Genomic DNA, 19,714 nt, shown 5'->3' on the forward strand with positions numbered 1-19,714 from the left:
GATCATATACATCTTCACAATTATTGACAGTAGTCTTAGTAAAATGTCTGCACCTCAGCTTTGCCATCCGGGTATCCACACAAAGATTTGGGATGAAGTAGATAAAATCAGAATTTCAAAAGTGATATTTTGCTTAAAATAAAACCTATGTTAGGACTTTAGGACTCAAAATTCTCGCATAAAAAGAGGGATTATCATTCAGAGTTTGTTCGCTTTAGGATAAAATATTGTGGTATATAAATGTGCTCGACGGGTTTTTTTAGATCTGCCCCTGAGAGTGTGTGAGCCAATGTGTGAGAGAGAGACTTTTATTTTCTGCCTTAGCTTTTCGAAGTGTCCTAGATTTGAACTGAAACAATCAAAATGCATCATGTTTAAACAGGGCAATAAGCCTGGATGGTGGTGAAACTGCTCAAATGCATCACTCTCTTGCTTTTTGACCGCAAACTCATGTTGTCATCCCCCTGTACACTGAAGAAACCATACTGACTGAGACTTTTTCTGATTTCAAAATCTGTCCGTGCATATTTGACCTCGGCCTCTCTATATCATCAGTGGAAGCATGTTGACTGCACTGTCATTAGTTAGTAACTATAAGAAAGACACAGTGGCTTCCTTGGATTATTCAATGCTGGGTAATGGTAACAAAGGCTCGCTCTCATTTACAGATGTGGGGATTGCCTGAAGAAATCGGCCAGATTCCTGCTATTTGAAAACCAGAGCCAATACAATTATGATATTCCTTTTTTCTTATGTAAACGTAACATGAGACACTATATCAGGTTTGTTGAAGCTCATTCCAAGAGGAGATCCTGACTTGATCTCACTTTATTGTAAATAACAACTGTAAACCTTTTTTATTTATTCGTAGTCATTCAATCGGACCTCAAACTGTGTTTGCGAATCATTTCCAGGTTCAATAATGTTTTTAACTGTAGTAGGGAGTTGATTGACAGCTGGTGACTGGTGAGTGTAAGCAATGCTGAGAATGATTTTGTGATGCACTCGTTTTTATTTATGGCCTTTCTTTTCTGAAAACACTGATTTCAAAGTGTTTTAAGTTGATGTTAGATATGATTTATCCCCTGACTGCAGGAAGTTGATGTTAGTTCTTGTTTTGTTGGGGAGCAGCTGAGCTGTCAATCATATATCATTCTGTGTTTGAGGAAAGCATCTAGTCTTTGCCAGATGAAAGTGTAATTCTAGCCTTTTTCTATATTTGACATTAGTCCTCAGACTTTCAGAAACGAATGTTCAACCTCTAAACTAACAGCGCGTCACTGCTCCACAAGAGTCTTTTTTTGATTTATGTATTTATTTATTTCTAATAATCTGAAGTGGTTTTAGGATGTTATCACGTGGGAGTAGGTGTTAGTCTGTGAATGTAGTGTTGGGTGGATGGGTCTCGCCTCAAGTTTACCGTTTAAGGGATGTGAAGGGTTCTTTCTCATTGGTAAGACTGTATTCTTATGCCATATATTCATGCCATTATTGTATATTCCATTATCATTTCAATATTTTATTGTATTGTTTCTTTATTTAACGTGAGAACAAGATGCGTAACTTGTTTTGAATCTATACAAATCTACCTCAGGGTGTGTTGAAATATATTAAATGGACATGTTAACAGAACATTGTCCATTTAAGTGTGAGAGAGAGAAGTGTGTGTGTGTGCTTCAGTTTAATTTTTCTAGGTTTAATGTATTTAATTTCTTGGACATGTTATAGTTTGCCATGTAGCTGCACTGAGTCAGTTTTGGTCAAATGTGTGTGAGTTATTTTAATTTTTTTGGTTTAGATTCAGACCAACTCATGAGAGAAGTGCAACTGTAATATTGCTCCGGTTGACTTTTTATTATTATTTTTACTGTAATGTACCCTGAGATTGTTAACTCGGGACTATGTTAATTATTTCTTGTTGGGTTCTAATTAATGAAGAGGATGATCAGTGTTGGTGACCTTGATTGTTGTATTATAATAATTCTCATTTTGTGTTGCTCGCTGATGCTCAGGGCTCCAGATGCTGCACAAATATGAAGCCCTTCATGTTCGGTGTCTTGCGTCGTCACTCATGTGGTTTAGGACGGTTTGTTCCACTTTTCGTGTGATGAAGGCACATATGTTTAGTGTTCTGGTGACCAAAGAATGTAGCCACATTGAATATGGCAAACAGATACCATGGATCTGGTGTATGGAGTGATCCATGTTGACTGGTTTCAGAGAGAACGCTGTCATGTTCAGGTCATCGTGACAAAGTATGGCAAGAATGTTGTGCCCAAAAATCTGTTCTAGTGTTAACATCGACAACTGCTTTCTAGTGAATAAATATCTTTTTCTAATTATGCTGGCATTGTTTCTTTCACAGGTGGTTTTTGATTGTGTGGCACATTGTACTTGACTACAGGCCATCAAAGATGTAGACGAGCTTGTTTCCCATTCAAAACCCATTCACTTATATATATATTTAACAAACTTTTGTGACAAATATGTTCAGTCTGTTGGAAATTATGGCTGTGATGTTAGGAAAAAAAAAGTATTAATCAAATCGATTAATCAAATGAATTCAATATCGCTTTCTACAAAAAAGGGAGACTGGCGCTTGTCGTGGTTTGGAAAAAAAGGGAAGAAAAACATGACCTAATAATAACTGAGATAGTGAATTGGTGGGTTTTTGTTAAATGTGAGCCAAAATCATCACAAATAAAAGAACCAAAGACTTAAAGGGTTAGTTCACCCAAAAATTTAAATTATGTCATTAATAACTCACCCTAATGTTGTTCCAAACCCGTAAGACCTCCGTTTATCTTCTGAACACAGTTTAAGATATTTTAGATTTAGTCCGAGAGCTCTCAGTCCCTCCATTGAAGCTGTGTGCACGGTATACTGTCCATGTCCAGAAAGGTAAGAAAAACATCATCAAAGTAGTCCATGTGACATCAGAGGGTCAGTTAGAATATTTTGAAGCATCGAAAATACATTTTGGTCCAAAAATAGCAAAAACGACGACTTTATTCAGCATTGTCTTCTCTTCCGGGTCTGTTGTAAGACAGTTCAAAACAAAGCAGTTTGTGATATCCGGTTCACGAACGAATCATTCGATGTAACCGGATCTTTTTGAACCAGTTCACCAAATCGAACTGAATCGTTTTAAACGGTTCACGTCTCCAATACGCATTAATCCACAAATGACTTAAGCTGTTAACTTGTTTAATGTGGCTGACACTGCCTCTGAGTTAAAACAAACCAATATCCCGGTGTAATACATTTACTCAAACAGTACACTGACTGAACTGCTGTGAAGAGAGAACTGAAGATGAACACCGAACCGAGCCAGATAACGAACAACAGATTCTCGATACATTATAATTTTATAGTAATTCATCACATGTTTTTTGTTTTTTTGTATTCAAATTTTTAATGTATTATTGTTGTTGTTGAATTAAACAGCATAAGCTCTTTTCACCGACCACCTTGCTGATATTTATCAAGGGTGCCAATATTAAGGTGCTTTCTTTTTTATTTTCGTTTATGTTGTTGTCTAAAGTTGTCTTATGTTTTTCTGTTCTGTTCTGTCCTTTTTTGGCTAATTGTAGCCCATCACAGAATATTCTGAATGGTAATAGCCTGTTAGACTACTGTAAGAAGTTTTCTGATTTTTTCTGTCCTTTTTTCACGACAGTGATGACTAATAAAAATCCTATAAATTAGCTTAATTGAGTTACCATCGTGAAACTCGGTCGACAGAACACGACTGATGTGGCGTGAGAGATAGAGAGAGAGGGCAGTGTTTCTCACTTTCGCTACATTGCCCAATTTTGTAAGACAGGCAAAGGGTGAGAGAAAGAGAGAGAGTGTGTGCGGCGGTCTCGCGCTTATAATGGCTGCCAGGAAAAGCAGAGCAGAGGAAAATCAGATAGATTGGGAATAACGTCGTGCACAGGTAATGCTCGTGTGTGTGCGCGTGCAGCAGGACTCTGTCTGAAGCAGCCTTTCCACTGTCTCCGACGAACGACAAGCGACAGACCGGAAGTCATTCATTTCCAATGGAAAGTAATGCGGGAGCTGCGTGGAGTTCCGATCACATGCGTATGTGGAAATTTCGGATCTGATTTGAGCCTCGGATACATTCAAATATTTGAACTTCTGCGACTAGACCGTATGCGAACGCTCGACCGGATGTGATGTATTCTAATCAAAACGATCGGTGCGAGGTCAGAATTACCAATATTTTGTTAACATTAACATTATCCTTTAAACACTATTTCTGTAAAATGGTGGTTTATAATACTTATGGCAGAAATAATTATTGAATAATTATTAAACCATTATTTACGTTGATTAGCCACATAAAACCTACAGTTTTTATTTTGGGGGTCATCTGATTTGTGACGATGCATTCATAAATTAACTATGTTCATTAAAATTATTAATTTTACCATGGTGAATATGCCAAGGTAACGGTTGCTGCACGACGTTTGAAAGTTCTGCGCGACTTCCGCTAGAGGGAGAAATGCGACAATCGTGTCCGAATGTCGTGTGCAGTGGAAAGGCAGCTTGAGCATGTGTGTTGGACTGCTGCGCAGGTGCATGTGTGTGTCGCTGCTGGAGGGGTTTTGTCATGAAACACACCATTAACTGTCACTGTAACATATGAGCTGCTGCAATTTATAATATCCTTTTGGTAATCCAGCTGTGGAGAGGAGAAAACAGCGGAGCTGTTGTCGAAAGAGACAAACACGACACGCGATTTCTGCTTGACCAACGTTACTCAGGCAGATTACAGGGAGTGTGTAATCTTAGTTTTTCCCTTTGATCGCCGTTTCCTGAAGTCAAGATGCTTCCGCACACACACACACACGCACGTGCTGGCAGCATTTTCGGTGACGCTGAAAACGCATTATGCTTAGTGTATTATTGTTTTTATGACTATTGTTAATATGCAAAATAATTTATAGATTTTGTCATGGTTGGTCATCCTAATGATTTACCTGAGGTACCTCCAAATGAGCCTACAACAATTAAGCATTTTTATAATGTTCTTATTTTACATAAATAAGAGTCCTTAAAATGTGTCGTTTAATAACTTTGTCACAATGAATCTGTTGTGCCATAATAAATTGTATGATGATTATTATGTGTCATTCCTAATCGTTTGCTCAATCATTCAAACAATGTTTTTAATAACAAAGCGAAAGCTGACTGTTTTTTTTAATGCCCACATGAATTGGAATATAAACATTCTTAATCTGTATTTATTTACCCCCCCCCCCCCAAAAAAAAAATATATACACATTTAGTAGATAAAATGCACTATATAGTTAAAAAGTTGTCTTTAATCATATACTGCATTGTGGTGCACTTGGAAATCATTTTGACTCAAATGTGTATTGGTCAAGTTTTGAAATCCACAACAGTACTTGCAGTACTTTAACAATGTTTTGCTTAGTTGTAACAATTCAAATGTTTTGTAGTTTAATAACAAATGGCTAAATCAAAACCAACAGTAATTTGTATATTTTCATTTCAAAGATGATAATAAAGATGGCAAAGATGGTGAATAAAGACTTTAACTGATTCTGTGTTAAAAGTTTTATTAACAGATGTGGGAAAGGCATTACATAAATGACATTTACTACAGACCTGTATGAATCATCTAAGCCGTGTGAGAGATCTCCATCAAACAACATTAATGTGATTTCTACTCAATTGGTGATTGTACTACTTTTGGCTGGAGACATCGAAGTTAATCCAGGCCCAACACCAGTTGTCAACACCATTTGCGCTACAGAAGAAACAACAGTGCCAACAAATAATGGCCCTCAATACACTACCATCTGGTCACTGTCAAATCGCCTGTTTGACCCACCTCTGGGCGCTGTGGGCCCTGTGGAGTTCCCGCGTCTTGGGCTGTTTGGTGGTGGTTGCCCTGACGGCGCCTCTTCCTGGTTCGGCGCGGACGTGTCTTTGGCTGGTGGTGTGGAGTGCGGAGGCGTGGGCGGCCTTGGAGGGGCTGTTTCGCCGTGTGTGGGGCGCGGTCGCGGTGCTGGCTTTGCTGGGCTGGGGCTCTTCATGGGTATGGCGCTCGCTTTGTGTCATTTCTTTCCTAACCAAGCTTAAAGACGTGATAACGTGCGTGTGGAGAACGTCTGCCCGTCTGCCCGTCTGAACGTCTGCGCGTCTGTACGTCTGCCCGTCTGAACGTCTGCCCGTTTGAACGCAAAACGTGCCTTGGCTAATTTAAAAATAGCGCACGTACTTTTATGCAGCTACTTGTTGGATTAATAAATGACTGACTAACTAACTGTATTTTTATATGTACATTTCTGAAATGCATTTTCTGTAAAGCTGTTTTGAAACTATATGTTTTGTGAAAAGCGCTGTAGCCAACAACTAAATTTGAATTGAATTGAATTGAATTGAATTGAATGGACTTGTCTTATTTGAGACACTGTTCGAACAGTGTGGGCTAGAAGATTTGATAACTTAAGCTATTATTAAATTAGATGAAGTAATTTCCAGCAGAGGAAATCACATTAATAGCTATTTAACATAGACCTAGCTTTTAACATCCTCGAAGAATATTAAGAAAATACTATTTAGGTTTGAATACATAAAAAAAGAAAAATCTAATCTCAACAGAAAAAGTCTTTGAATGTATTTTGGAATATATTATGCACGATCATGCATGGGAATATGAAATAGGCTATAGGCTATAGGCTACAATAATAATAATAAAAAAGCTCCATAGTAGAGTGGATGCATTACTTAATTATATTCTTAAATTCGATGTTATAAAAAAATCGTACTATGAACTTCTAGCAAGCTCATTTAAACCGAGTTGTAAATGCCGAAATGAACGGAGGCTAAATAAATATTAAACTACTAAATATCAATATAATTGCCAGTAGATGGCGCCAAGGCCCTGTTCTATTGAGATTACTGGTTGATGTTCAACCACCTGCTGTGGTGCTGTTTGGAACTGTATTTTCATTGACTAGCCTATTGTGTGAAATGCCAGTCATTAATATATTGTTTATTTACAGGCTTTCTGGTTTTCTAAAAACTGCTCATAACAGAAACATTCAAACAAATATTTACAAATTTGTGTTTTACTTGGTATTTTTTTATATCCTTGGTATGTTGGCAATTCATTTTCATTATATATATATATATATTTCTGTTACTCAGAAGTGAAACATTATGTGAATTTAAAGTGGCTGCGTTATAAATAGAAATATGGGTATAGTCTAAATGTATGTGCTGTTGTTGGTTGTCCCATGACATGCTACATTTTAACGTTTTAATGACAGTGTCTTGGCTATAAATTTTACATTTCACTAATTAAGGGGAATGTAAAGCATTAAATCAACTAGGTCTCTGAAATAGCTCATGAAGCTTCATTTGACAAGCATATTGACAGAGCACAACTCAATGTCACACATTTAGATAATGGAAGAACAACACAGAAACAAACAGGGTCAACAGTCGAAGAAGAGGAGTAATGATGTGTGGTGGAAGAAGGGTACGGAGGCAAAACAGTGGAAGAGGTCAAGATTGTGGACATGTTTCTAATGAAATAAGGACACTATTGCAGACAATGTTATCAGTCATGACCTTACAATGACGGGGTGTCAAAAGGTAAAGGCGAATGTTAGGAGAACAACAGTGTCTTCAATCATTCAAAAGTTTGTAGACAGAACAGGTGTGTAATCAGACATTGTTTTCTGTACTGTAATACTGTATACGTACTCCACTTGCATTACATAATACAGCAAATATACTTTATAGAGACAATGTAACACACACACACACACACACAAACACACACACACATATACAGAGTGTGTGTGTATGTATGTGTATATATATATGTGTATATATATATATAATATATGAATGAAGAGTTCAGATACAAAAGCCATCTGAATTTTTTTTCTAGAACGATCATTTTTATCAAGCTCATATGTTTAAGTTCAGTGATTTCACTTAAATGATAATTAATAGGTAATTTTCATTGCCATTTAAGTGAATTTCCTGAACTTAAACATACGAGCTTGATAAAAATTATCATTCTAGAAGAACATTTCAGATGGCTTTTGTATCTGAACTACACACACACACACACACACACACACATATATATATATATATATATATATATATATATATATATATATATATATATATATACACACACACACACACACACACATTTCATTGTGATATAAAGAATATAAATGTAAATCGTAGCCATAGGTTAAATCTGAAAATAGTGAACACTGTTATATTGACAGCATGACTAATCATTTTGACTCTTGTTTGTGAACAATGACACAAGGACTATTCATTCTGATGGCACTATATGTTCATTGACATAAATACATGACTTTTGAGAGATGAACTAAAGATTTTGAGCAGGTTACAGGCTTTTGCAGGTAATCCATTGTGTGGTGTTACTATGAATTATTTTGAGAAAAGCATTTACTGGTTTGCTAATCTTAAGGATTATTCAAGAAATCTACCAAAGTGACTGAGAGAAACTGTAAAAGGACATTCAGGGCAAACAGCAGGCTATGTGCAAGGGGATTTAGTAAATGTAACATCTCAGAATCCACATCCTTTTTGATCATGGAGCAACATTCCAAGAAGATTTGAGGAATATACAGTTAATAGCAATTTCAGACTATAACCATGGGAGCCTAAGCTCCAAGTCAATAAACAAACCACAGACAACAGCCATCACATCTTTATTATTTTTTTAACACATAGAATTGTCTTTCAAATGACTTGATAACTTGTATGTTTATCTGTGCTGACAGGTAAATTCCAGTTTAGATCTTCTGGGGAATTTTGTGCAATTCCTTAGTTGGAGTGTTAATATTTGAAACTATTTGTAAAACATGAAAACGTAATGCGGGATCGATAAATAAATAATTAGATTTTTAATACCTGGGGTCTGTTTCAGAAAGAAGGTTAAGTGAACACTCTTGAGTATGTTAACCCTGAAATGAGTGAAACGTTTTTTTTTTGTTTTGTTTCCTGGACACCTGTGAGATCCATCAAAGAGGAGATTCACTCGAGTGCATGTCAGTGGTGGAGAAATCGATTTAAATGAGGCTAATCTGATTCACTTGATAACATCTTGCTGTGACCTCTGAAAGTAACCTAATTACTAAAAACTGCATAAAATCCTGTGTTTGTTCTGATCTACCGATCTTGATGGAAATTTAAAGAAGCCAAGTGAATGACAACTTTATTAGCCAAGTAGGCCTAAGCATTCTTTTTTAAACAATATTTTGTATCTATTCTGTGTCTTAAGTAGCCTACAATAAAACATTAGCCAATATAGTCTATAGCTTAGTAAAATTACTATGGTAAATCGATAAAAAAAGAAAAGATTAAAGTTAGCATATAATATTTATTTAATATGGCCGAATCATTCTCCTAAATCTTACAGTACTGCGCATGCTCAGACCACCTGAATCGTCTACTACACCAATGAGATTGCTAGGCAATTCCCTTTTACGGTTGTTTTAAGCATAGACAGTAGGCTATATAAACGTCTCGCCCGACAGTAAATGAAAGGATGTGGCCTCACAAAATGGCGGCGCTATATCGTTTACGTCCCAGAATGCACTGCGCAGTGACGTCGGTTGCCAGGCAATTCGGGCTGGCAATTCAAATGTGTCGCCCCGCCCATAGACTAAAAAATAGGCCCCGCCCCATCGTCCAGACTGCACTCTGGGATATGCCTACTATTTTTTCCATGAACCACCCACAGATATCATATAAAGGCTAGATGTCTTAAGGCGGAGTCACTTCCGGCATCAACGGTGGCCATCTTACCACAGGGCTCTGTGAATTAAGGTGAGTGAGCAGCACGCACACAAATCCTCTTATCTCGCTGAAATCTGGACGGATTTACAAACGGTTTGGTTTCTTACAAACGTTATTAACGTGGCTATAATTCTGAATGCTTAAACATTTTGAACATAATTATTCATATGTATGCAGTATAATAGCTACATCTCTGATGTTTATAACAAACCAAACCGTTTGAAAATCAGTAGAAAATTGAGCAAGTTATGGTTATTTAAAAGTACATGCACCATGTTATGAGTGAGCGAGCACCCTGTGGTAAGATGGCCGCCGTGTGCGGATGTCGAGCTCCATTGGCCAGCAGCGCGGACGAGACATCTAGCCTTTATATGATATCTATGGAACCACCTATTTGGACTACCTACGAAATACCTGATGATGAGACAATCTTTATAACTATTTGTTACTTTAAAACAAAACAGGAAAGTCTCCGCCCAAATCACGCAGATTTTGAATTTCGAAACCTTGCTGGGTCATGGACGCCATGGATGGGTGAGTTATTATATAACAATTTAGCCATTCTATTTATTAAAACTCAATCTTTAAATTATTTAGTTGACACATTAATAGCCTATTCTCTCCCCCCCAGACATCCCGTGCCAGTCTCCCGCGAGTTTTTGGAGCAGATCTCTGAACAATTAAACTCGATAAGGACTGTACTTCTGCAAAGACCGCAAGAAACGGATTATATATATTATCGGCTGGAAAGTGTTGTTCAAGTTCTTTATCGTTTAGCTGCGGTTGATTCATTGCCGAGAGAGGATGAGATTTTTTTTTTTTTACACAGCAGTTTGGAGCTTTTGGCACCAGAAGTTGGTGTAGCAGGCCTACACTTTGAAGAGCGTGGACAAAATATGGTAGTAGGGAAAGAACAACTGCAGTTTTTACTGGAACAACGTTTTCGAGTGCATGAAATCGCAAGGATGTATGGAGTATCCTATTCAACCATTAGGAGGTGGATGAAGGCGTACAAACTTTCCGTACGACAAACATATTCTGACATCAGTTCGGAAAACTTGAAAGTCGTCATTGAGAACTTCATTGGACAGTACCCGAACTGTGGATACAGGATTGTTGATGGCCACCTGAGATCCGTAGGCATAAGGTATGACCTTTAAACTTATAGGATATATTTTCCCCCCTACAAATCGTAGGCTACATTTGAAAAATGCAATTTTGCACGTTTTATTATATGATATTGTTTGTATATTTGTAGATAATCCGATGTAATAGTCGGCATGAAACATAAGTTGTGATTGTCTTTTATTACTTATGAATGTCCTAATGCGTTTCTCAATTTTGGAGTGTTTTTTAAACCGGTGGGTGTTTCTAATCATAGGCTTGTTCGACTTGAACCGGCGCTGCACAGGCCGATCGGTGAATGACATCAAATTACCGTGAGAGCGATTCAAAAGCATACAAGCCGTCTGCTCTCTATTCGCTCTCAAGGTACTTTTCTTCATGAGGAACTGAATGGCAAACGGCGGATGTTCCCAGAAGCAAACACTTGTGCCATCATCTTGAAGTTGCCTATTGGGCATACATATGAAGACTTTTGTCATTTTATGACAACTGGAATCATTCAGTCACCAGTATTTGGGGTAGCCTAAAACTTGGGGTAACTCCTGCATGGCTGTTCACTCCCCAGCTGTCCTGTTGTTGTTGTTGTTGTTGTTGTTGTTTTTACGTTGTTTATACTATGTATTGTGTATTGTTTGCTTGTGTTAAAGTAATAATCATATAAATATTACTTTGTATGCCCTAAACCTTGACTGTCTTTTATTTTTTATACCTTATTTATTTTAGTATGACATGATAAAAATAATTAATTACATTTATATAGCGCTTTTCTAGGAACTCAAATCGCTTTTACATATGGAAGGGGGGGAATCACCTCCACCACCAATGTGCAGGTCATTGGTTTTTAATGACCACAGAGAGTCAGGACCTCAGTTTAACGTCTCATCCGAAGGACGGTGCTCTTTGACAGTATAGTGTCCCCGTCACTACACTGAGGCATTAGGACCCACACAGACCACAGGGTGAGCGCCCCCTACTGGCCTCACTAACACCTCTTCCAGCAGTGACCTAGTTTTCCCAGGAGTCTCTCATCCAGGTACTAACCAGACTCAACCCTGCTGAGCTTCAGTGGGCAACCAGTCTTAGGCTACAGGGTGATATGGCTGCTTTTGGATATTGGATAATATTGGTTAATCATATAAGTAATATAAACATGATTATGCCATAGCATTTAGTCAGTTTTATACAATATAACTGCAGTGTTGACTACTAATTTGACTTTTAATTGATGTCAATCTGCTCTTACAAGAATTCCAGTGATGCCAATACAGATTGTGCAAATGGAGCAATATGGAATGAAAAACATGTACTTCAATAACTGCAAAATTGTTAAGAAAATGCTTTTTACTGTTATTCTTATTTATGTAACAAACTTTATTTCCCATGATTTAAAGATTTAGTGTTGCATTTATGATTATTGTGTGTGCTTAAGAGCAGGGTAAAGGTATGGGTATCTCGTGTATCAATAAGTAGACAGGAATAGGACCAGCATGCAGACAATACCACAGAATAAATCAGTCATACTCTGACCATTTAAGTCTATTATTCTGTTATTAAAAGATGCTACAAATGACATTACAAACGCTTCGTTTTGACATAAAAATAAATTAAAAAAATTATTCAGTCATACATTTCACTCATTAATTATCTTGTGTTAGTGGAATATAACTTTTCCAAAGACGCAGAACCCCCATACAATACAAATCTGTAAGACATTTAAAGCACTGAAAATATTTTAGAAAAGCAAATGTATACTATATCGAACATTGCTCCTTTATGAAATTGTTAATGCACTGAGCCCTTAATGTACAGGAATAAATGACCCAAAACTTACTGAAACTTCCTTACAAATAGATCAAGGAGTGGACATGGCTAATGAGCAGATAAGTGTCCCTCTGCTGCCACCTACTGACTTTAGTGGTCATTTACTGTCATTTTTGTTTTAACTGTTTGTTTTTCCTGCAGGTGAAAACAAGATGCATCCGTTTAAGCCTGTTACAGTTTATTTATCAGGGCTCTTAACATAGTAGTAAAAAATGTGCAGTATGACTAGGCTCAATTTAATAGAGTGCTAGGCTTTATATTTAGTGTAGCTCTATTAAATAGTATTTATGTTAAACGATTTTAAATTGAATGATTGATAATTTATTTTAGTTTAAAATCCAATACGTTTCTGAATGGTTAATTAAAACTAAATGCAGCATCTATGAATGAACTTGAGGCATGCAGACCGGCTGCTGCAGGGCTTTAACAAATCTTAAACAAACAAATAATGATATGACCCACTTTTTCTGAATTTTACTAGCCCATTTTATTTGTCTCTCATAAGATCGTATATACATGACAATAGACTTGTATATCATTGGGATACCAAATGTATGTAGCCTACTTAACATTCAGCATTATAAAAATAAATAAATCCAATGTAGTTCTAAGTAAACTGCCAAAATAAGATTATCTAAAATGTCTATAACAGTAAAAGTATGAGAAAATAAGGAAAATTAGGCGGGCAGACGTTAAGACGTGCAGATGTACAGACGGGCAGACGTGCAGACGGGCAGACGTTAAGACGGGCAGACGTACAGACGGGCAGACGTACAGACGTAATCCACACGTTAACTTCTAACGTGACGCCGCCGTCACGTCTGTAAAAATCAACAGCTACACGTTATTGACGTGTCTACGTGACGTGATATTTGCGTGTACGTCTCCATATAAAACAAATGGAGACGTACACGCACGTATACACGTGTGTTATCTGTCGTGCTTGTCAGTCTCGTCGCCGAATGACACAAAGCGAGCGCCATAATGGGCTCGGCGGAGATCGTGCCAGTGGCGGCGGGCTTGCCGGGGAGGCTGCACTGCAGGAGGGACGCGGCGGTAGTGTGCACTGGTGAGCGTGTGACTCCGCTAACACAAACAACTGTTGCTGACTTTTGCAATGTTAATCAACAGACTCCTCCAATAAAACACAGGAATCCAGTCTTCAAAAGGCACAGAACCAACAAAATATTTCGCACATTAAATCAGGCAAGGGTAGTTTGGGATCCGTTATCAAAAGTAAAGGGACTATTTGGCGGACACTTAAATATACGTAGTATGAAACCAAAATGTGAACAACTGGAACATCTGTTGTGCAGTTCCAATATTGACTTTTTAGGGCTTTCAGAGACGTGGTTAACCCATTCTTCCCCCGAGGCTGTTGTAAATATGCCTGGGTATAATGTATTTAGAAAGGACAGAAATAATGGGAGGGGTGGGGGAGTAATAATGTATGTTAGAAATGATTTAAAGTGCACAATGATTGAATGGCCAAGTGAAATTGTTTTGGAATGTGTAGGTGTTGACATATCACTTTCTGCAACAATGTCTTTTGTTATAGTGTGTATATATAGAAAGCCTACTGCAAAAAATGATTTTTATGAACAACTTAAACTTCTCCTTAAACACTGTGATAAAAGCAAGGAAATTATTTTAATGGATGATTTTAATATTAACTGGAATATAAAGAGGGAACGAACGACTCTTAAACAAATTACTGACTATTTTAATTTAACACAAATGATAAAAACACCAACCAGAATAACAAATCATTCGGAAACTCTAATAGATCTGTTATTCACAAACCACGCTGAGAGGATTAGTAAAACATACAATCTCATTACAGGGCTTTCTGATCATAATATTGTATTTTTCTCCCGAAAATTAAGTAAAAAGCAATTTCATTCATCTACATTTAATAACCATTACAATTTTATTCCAAAACATCTACATCAAAATCTTGATATTACTCTAAATGAAGTAAATTGGTCTGGATTATTTTCTGATAAAGATATTGAAACCAACTCTCAGATATTTAACGCTAAAATTACAGATGTTATGGAGTCTTTTATTAAAAGAGGAAAGGGTAAAAAAGGGGGAAATCATCTACCCTGGTTGAATAATCACTGCAAAATACTTATGAAAGAAAGAGACATCTTACTCAAAGTGTTTGTAAAATCTGGTTTTACCATTGATAGGCAAAGATTTACTTCCATGAGAAATAAAACAACTCATACCTTACGTAAAGCCAAGGCAAATTTTTTCTTGGATGTCATTACAAGTGCAAATGGAAATGGCAAAATAATATGGCAAAATATCAATAAACTAATTGGAAAGCAAAATAAAATGGACAATGATAGATTGGAAATAAAAGTTAACAACGAGCTGCTATATAATCCAAAAGAGTCAGCAACTGAATTCAATAATTTCTTTATTAATTCTGTCAATGAAATAACACAAATGTTTAGTTCCTCAGAGATAGTTTGTAAGCCTATTAATCCTGGACAGCCGGTCTTCAGGTTAGAGCAAATAACTGATCTTGAAGTGGCTAACATTATTAAGTCCATGAAACCATCAAAGGCCAAAGATGCATTTGGCCTTGATACATATTTTTTTAAAAATACACAAAGACCTGCTGGTATGCCCGCTAACACATCTGATAAATCTATCAATTAAAATGGCAGTTGTTCCATCAGGATGGAAGGTGGCTATAGTCTCACCAATTTTTAAATCAGGAGACAAAACAAACATCTCAAATTATCGCCCCATCAGCATCCTCCCTGTTGTATCTAAGGTTGCAGAAAAGTGGATCGCCAAGCTGCTGAATAAACATCTCAGTAATGGCCATTCTCTCCTGCACCCCATGCAATTTGGGTTTCGCCAGTACCACTCCACAGAGACTGCAAACTGTGTCTTCGTAGAAACAGTGAAATCCTCGCTTGATAAAACCACATGTGTTGGTGCAGTCTTTTTGGATTTAAAGAAGGCGTTCGATACAGTAGATCATCGAGCCCTTCTGTCTAAACTGACTCACTTCAACTTTGCAGAAGATGCGCTAGTTTGGTTTCAATCTTACTTGTCCAACAGAAGACAAGCTGTGAGTGTTAATGGCACTATGTCGTCTTACCTTGAATGTTCAGCAGGAGTCCCACAAGGATCTATTTTGGGACCAGTACTGTTCTCTCTATATATAAATGATATGCCAAACATTTGTCAAAAAGTCAATTTCCAAATGTATGCTGATGATGCAGTTATTTTTACACCTGCTAAAAGCACACAGGAAGCATCATCCATTCTTACATCAGCACTGGAGAATATTCAGCATTGGCTGCTTAAATCCTGCCTGCTATTGAACAAAAAGAAAACTGTTACCATGATTTTCTCAAAAAAATTCATAAAACTGGAGCGGTCCAATGTGTTCCTGGGGGGAGTTGAACTTGACATTGTTTAAGAGTTCAAGTACCTCGGGGTCACACTGGACCCAACACTTTTATTCAAAAAACACATTAAACTTACGGCAAACAGAATCAAATTCAATTTACATAACTTTAAACAAATCAGACCATCAATGACAATTACTTCTGCTAAAATGTTCCTACATTCAATGATATTCTCACATATAGATTATTGCATCACAACCTGGTCACTTACTGGAAATACAATTTTAAAACCCATAGAAATGTTATTCAAAAAAGCTATAAAAATACTTGATCAAAAGCCTCTGTCATTCCATCAGTGTAATATTTTGGGAAAATACAATATGCTCAATTTTGAAAATTTTATTAATTTTAAAAATAGCTGTTTAATTTATAAAGTTTTTCACGGATTGGCCCCACCTTCTCTTTCCACATACATCAAACCTAGGTCTGACAGAGGTTTTTGCACCAGAGCCTCATTTAGAGGAGATATAGAGATCCCGCACAGAAAAACTACCTTTGGACAAACTGTTCTGTCTATCAGAGGAGGTCATTTTTGGAACAGCCTCCCAACAAATATAAGAGAATGTCCTACTTACTGCACATTTAAAATGCACCTTAAACAGTTTCTTAAAAGTTCCCAGATATGTCCTCATTTTGACTAACTTTATTGATGTAATCTGCCTGAATGTGTACTAATGTGTCTCTTGCTTGAAACTGTTTATTGTCTGTTCTTTTATGTTGTAATATTTTTATGTTGTTGTCTTCCTGCCTCGGGACTACAGGTGAAAATTAGCAGTTATGCTATAACCTGGCTCATTTACAGTCTGTACAGAAATGTTAGATTGTTCATTAATGTGCACTGTCCCGAACAAATAAAAAAAAAAGAAAAAAAAAAAGAATATATGGAATGCCAAAGCTGCCAATTTTAAAAATAAATAAATACATAAATACATATACAAATAAATGTAAATAAGAATAAATAAATACATAAATATATAAATAAATATACATAGAAAAGCAAAAAAACGAAAATAAATTATTTATACATTTATTTCCATATTTATGTATATATTTATTTTTTTCCATATTTATTTATTTATTAATTCATTTATTTATACATTTATTCATTTCTACATTTATTTATTTATACATTTATTTATTTATACATTTATTTATTTATACATTTATTTATTTCTTCTAGGGCTGGGATAAACGATTATTTTTTAAACGATTAATCTAGCGATTATTTGTTTTCGATGCATCGATTAATCTAACGATTAATTTTTCCAGACCGATTTGATTTCGATTATCTCCCCATTAATTGACTACTAACAATTTATACATGTTGATTTACATATCTGAATGAAAAAAAACATCAATTCCTTAACATTGCAATATATGTTTATTACTCTTAAAATTACAAAATAAAAGACTGACTAAGAATGCATTACTTTGCACTTGTATAGCGATAGCATTCAATAAAACCTTGAAACCTTGAAAACACATAGCTTACTGAAACAAGCTTACTGAACACATAGGGCCTAGCTTACTGAAAAAAGTTCTTCTTTCAGATGAAAATAACAACAACTTGATGTCTAGCATTCAATAAAAAAGGTCACCCAAAATACTTGTTTAGAGCAATTGAAAGAATACAGTAACCAATGTAAACTTGAGGGCTTTAAGCTAATACAGAGAGTGCTTTTCCAAAAAAAAAAATAAAAAAAATTAACAGTGGGAGCCAGCAGCCTGTCATGTAGAAAAAAAAATCTCTGAATGCTCCACGTGAAACTTTGGCGTTCCGCCCTTTTTCTATCATGTCTAATGATTTTGGTTAATATGCACGAGGGAGAGAGAGAGAGAGAGAGAGAGAGAGCAAGACAGCGCTCGTGTAGTTTGAAGACTGTGAGTGCGCGAGCGCGCGTGAAACTTTGGTGTTTCGCCCTTTTTCTATCATGTTTAATGATTTTGATTAATATGCACGAGGGAGAGAGAGAGAGAGAGAGAGAGAGAGAGAGAGAGAGAGAGAGAGAGCAAGACAGTGCTCGTGTTGTTTGAAGACTGTGAGTGCGCGCGCAGCCGGGGCTCTCTCTCGTACGCGCCCTTTCACTGTCACTCACCGATCAAATAAGGCTTTGACAGCCGCCAAAAAAAAAAGATCAATGCAGAAAAACCCCTGGATTGGTTATATTACGTTGGACAGAATGTTGATCCGGCCATCGCGTATATTCAGCGCACATAAGGTAAACGTTTTGCAAACGTTTTTTAGAGAAATAAAAACAGGTCGACGAATCGATGCGCATATTTTGCGTCGACGTATTTTTTGCGTCGACATCATCTATGACCTCGACGCGTTGTCCCAGCCCTAATTTCTTCATTTGTTTCTTCCTACATTTCTTCCTGCGTAGGGTAATGAGGAGGGCGTGGTTTACCTCAGACATAGCAATCGAGCTCAGAGTAAGCGAAGGCGAAGGGTTGAGGCCACAGTGACGCCTATTGTGTGGCGAAATACATTTTGTATAGCTCACTGACATTGATACGGTCTGTGACTGCGAGGTATATGGTCAAAATCCTAAATCTTACTGTGTGACATGGATAGGCTACTCTTTATTCCGGACATGGCGGTAGAACATCGTTTGGTCTGGATTTGTAAAATGTCCTGGGCTAACAAACATGAAACAGGGACTCTGCAGTGCTTAATTTGTAAATTGCGAGGTCCCGGAACAAAGCGGGGTAACGGAGGCCGGATGCATGTGATTACAGGAGGGAGAGGTGATGGAGCACTCGCACAATCACATTGGTCAGCAGTTTAAGTGATTGACTGCATGCATCAGTTGCTTTTAGTGTCTGTATGTTCATGAATAACATGGAAATGCCATGCAATTTTAAAACAACAATTTCCAGGCCTAAAAACGTTTTGAAAAAGTTGTGGAATTTTATTTTACAAATCTCTGTATAATAGAGTCCTACATTTCGGTGGGGGGCTGTGTAGCTATGTCGCGTGGTTTTAATAATTCTCGCAGCTTTCAAGTTTATAATGGAGGAACATTCCTGCATTTATTCAACATAGCTTGTAGGTTTGAATAATAAAATTAATCCACGCAAAATTTAAGATTAAATAATTCATTCGAAACCAGTCTTCGAATCCATGACCTCTCTCACGCGCTTCTCATCAGCGCATCTCGTCTGCACAGTGACCTGCAGCACGCGCCGACACAAGACTTCACTCGCATCTCGGGACAGCTGACAGAACAGTCACTTGACTAATCGAGTCATTGTCACAAAAAATGTATAATTTGCACACTTTTTTAAGTATTTTAAGCCATATGGTACTCGCGCGCTCCGAAGGCTGTATTATGTGCCCTCACAGTCACATCCAATGTTCACGCGTATAAAGCCGCCTCGCGAGTAGCCTATTATATAAGTTATTTTTCGTAGTTTGTTGAGCTTAAGCAGTCAAATACATACAATATGATGTCTGTTGTGGGTGTTGACAAACAAAACAATTTCATGGCACA

General features: G+C 37.0%; 1 pseudogene; it reads left to right on the forward strand.

Annotated features, from left to right (window-relative positions):
- Positions 1–3,849: 3,849 nt before the first annotated feature.
- Positions 3,850–19,714, forward strand: part of LOC132104790 (serine/threonine-protein kinase pdik1l-like) — a 40,966-nt pseudogene continuing 25,101 nt past the window's right edge.

Source organism: Carassius carassius, chromosome 25 (assembly GCF_963082965.1).
Source record: "Carassius carassius chromosome 25, fCarCar2.1, whole genome shotgun sequence".
Taxonomy (NCBI): domain Eukaryota; kingdom Metazoa; phylum Chordata; class Actinopteri; order Cypriniformes; family Cyprinidae; genus Carassius; species Carassius carassius.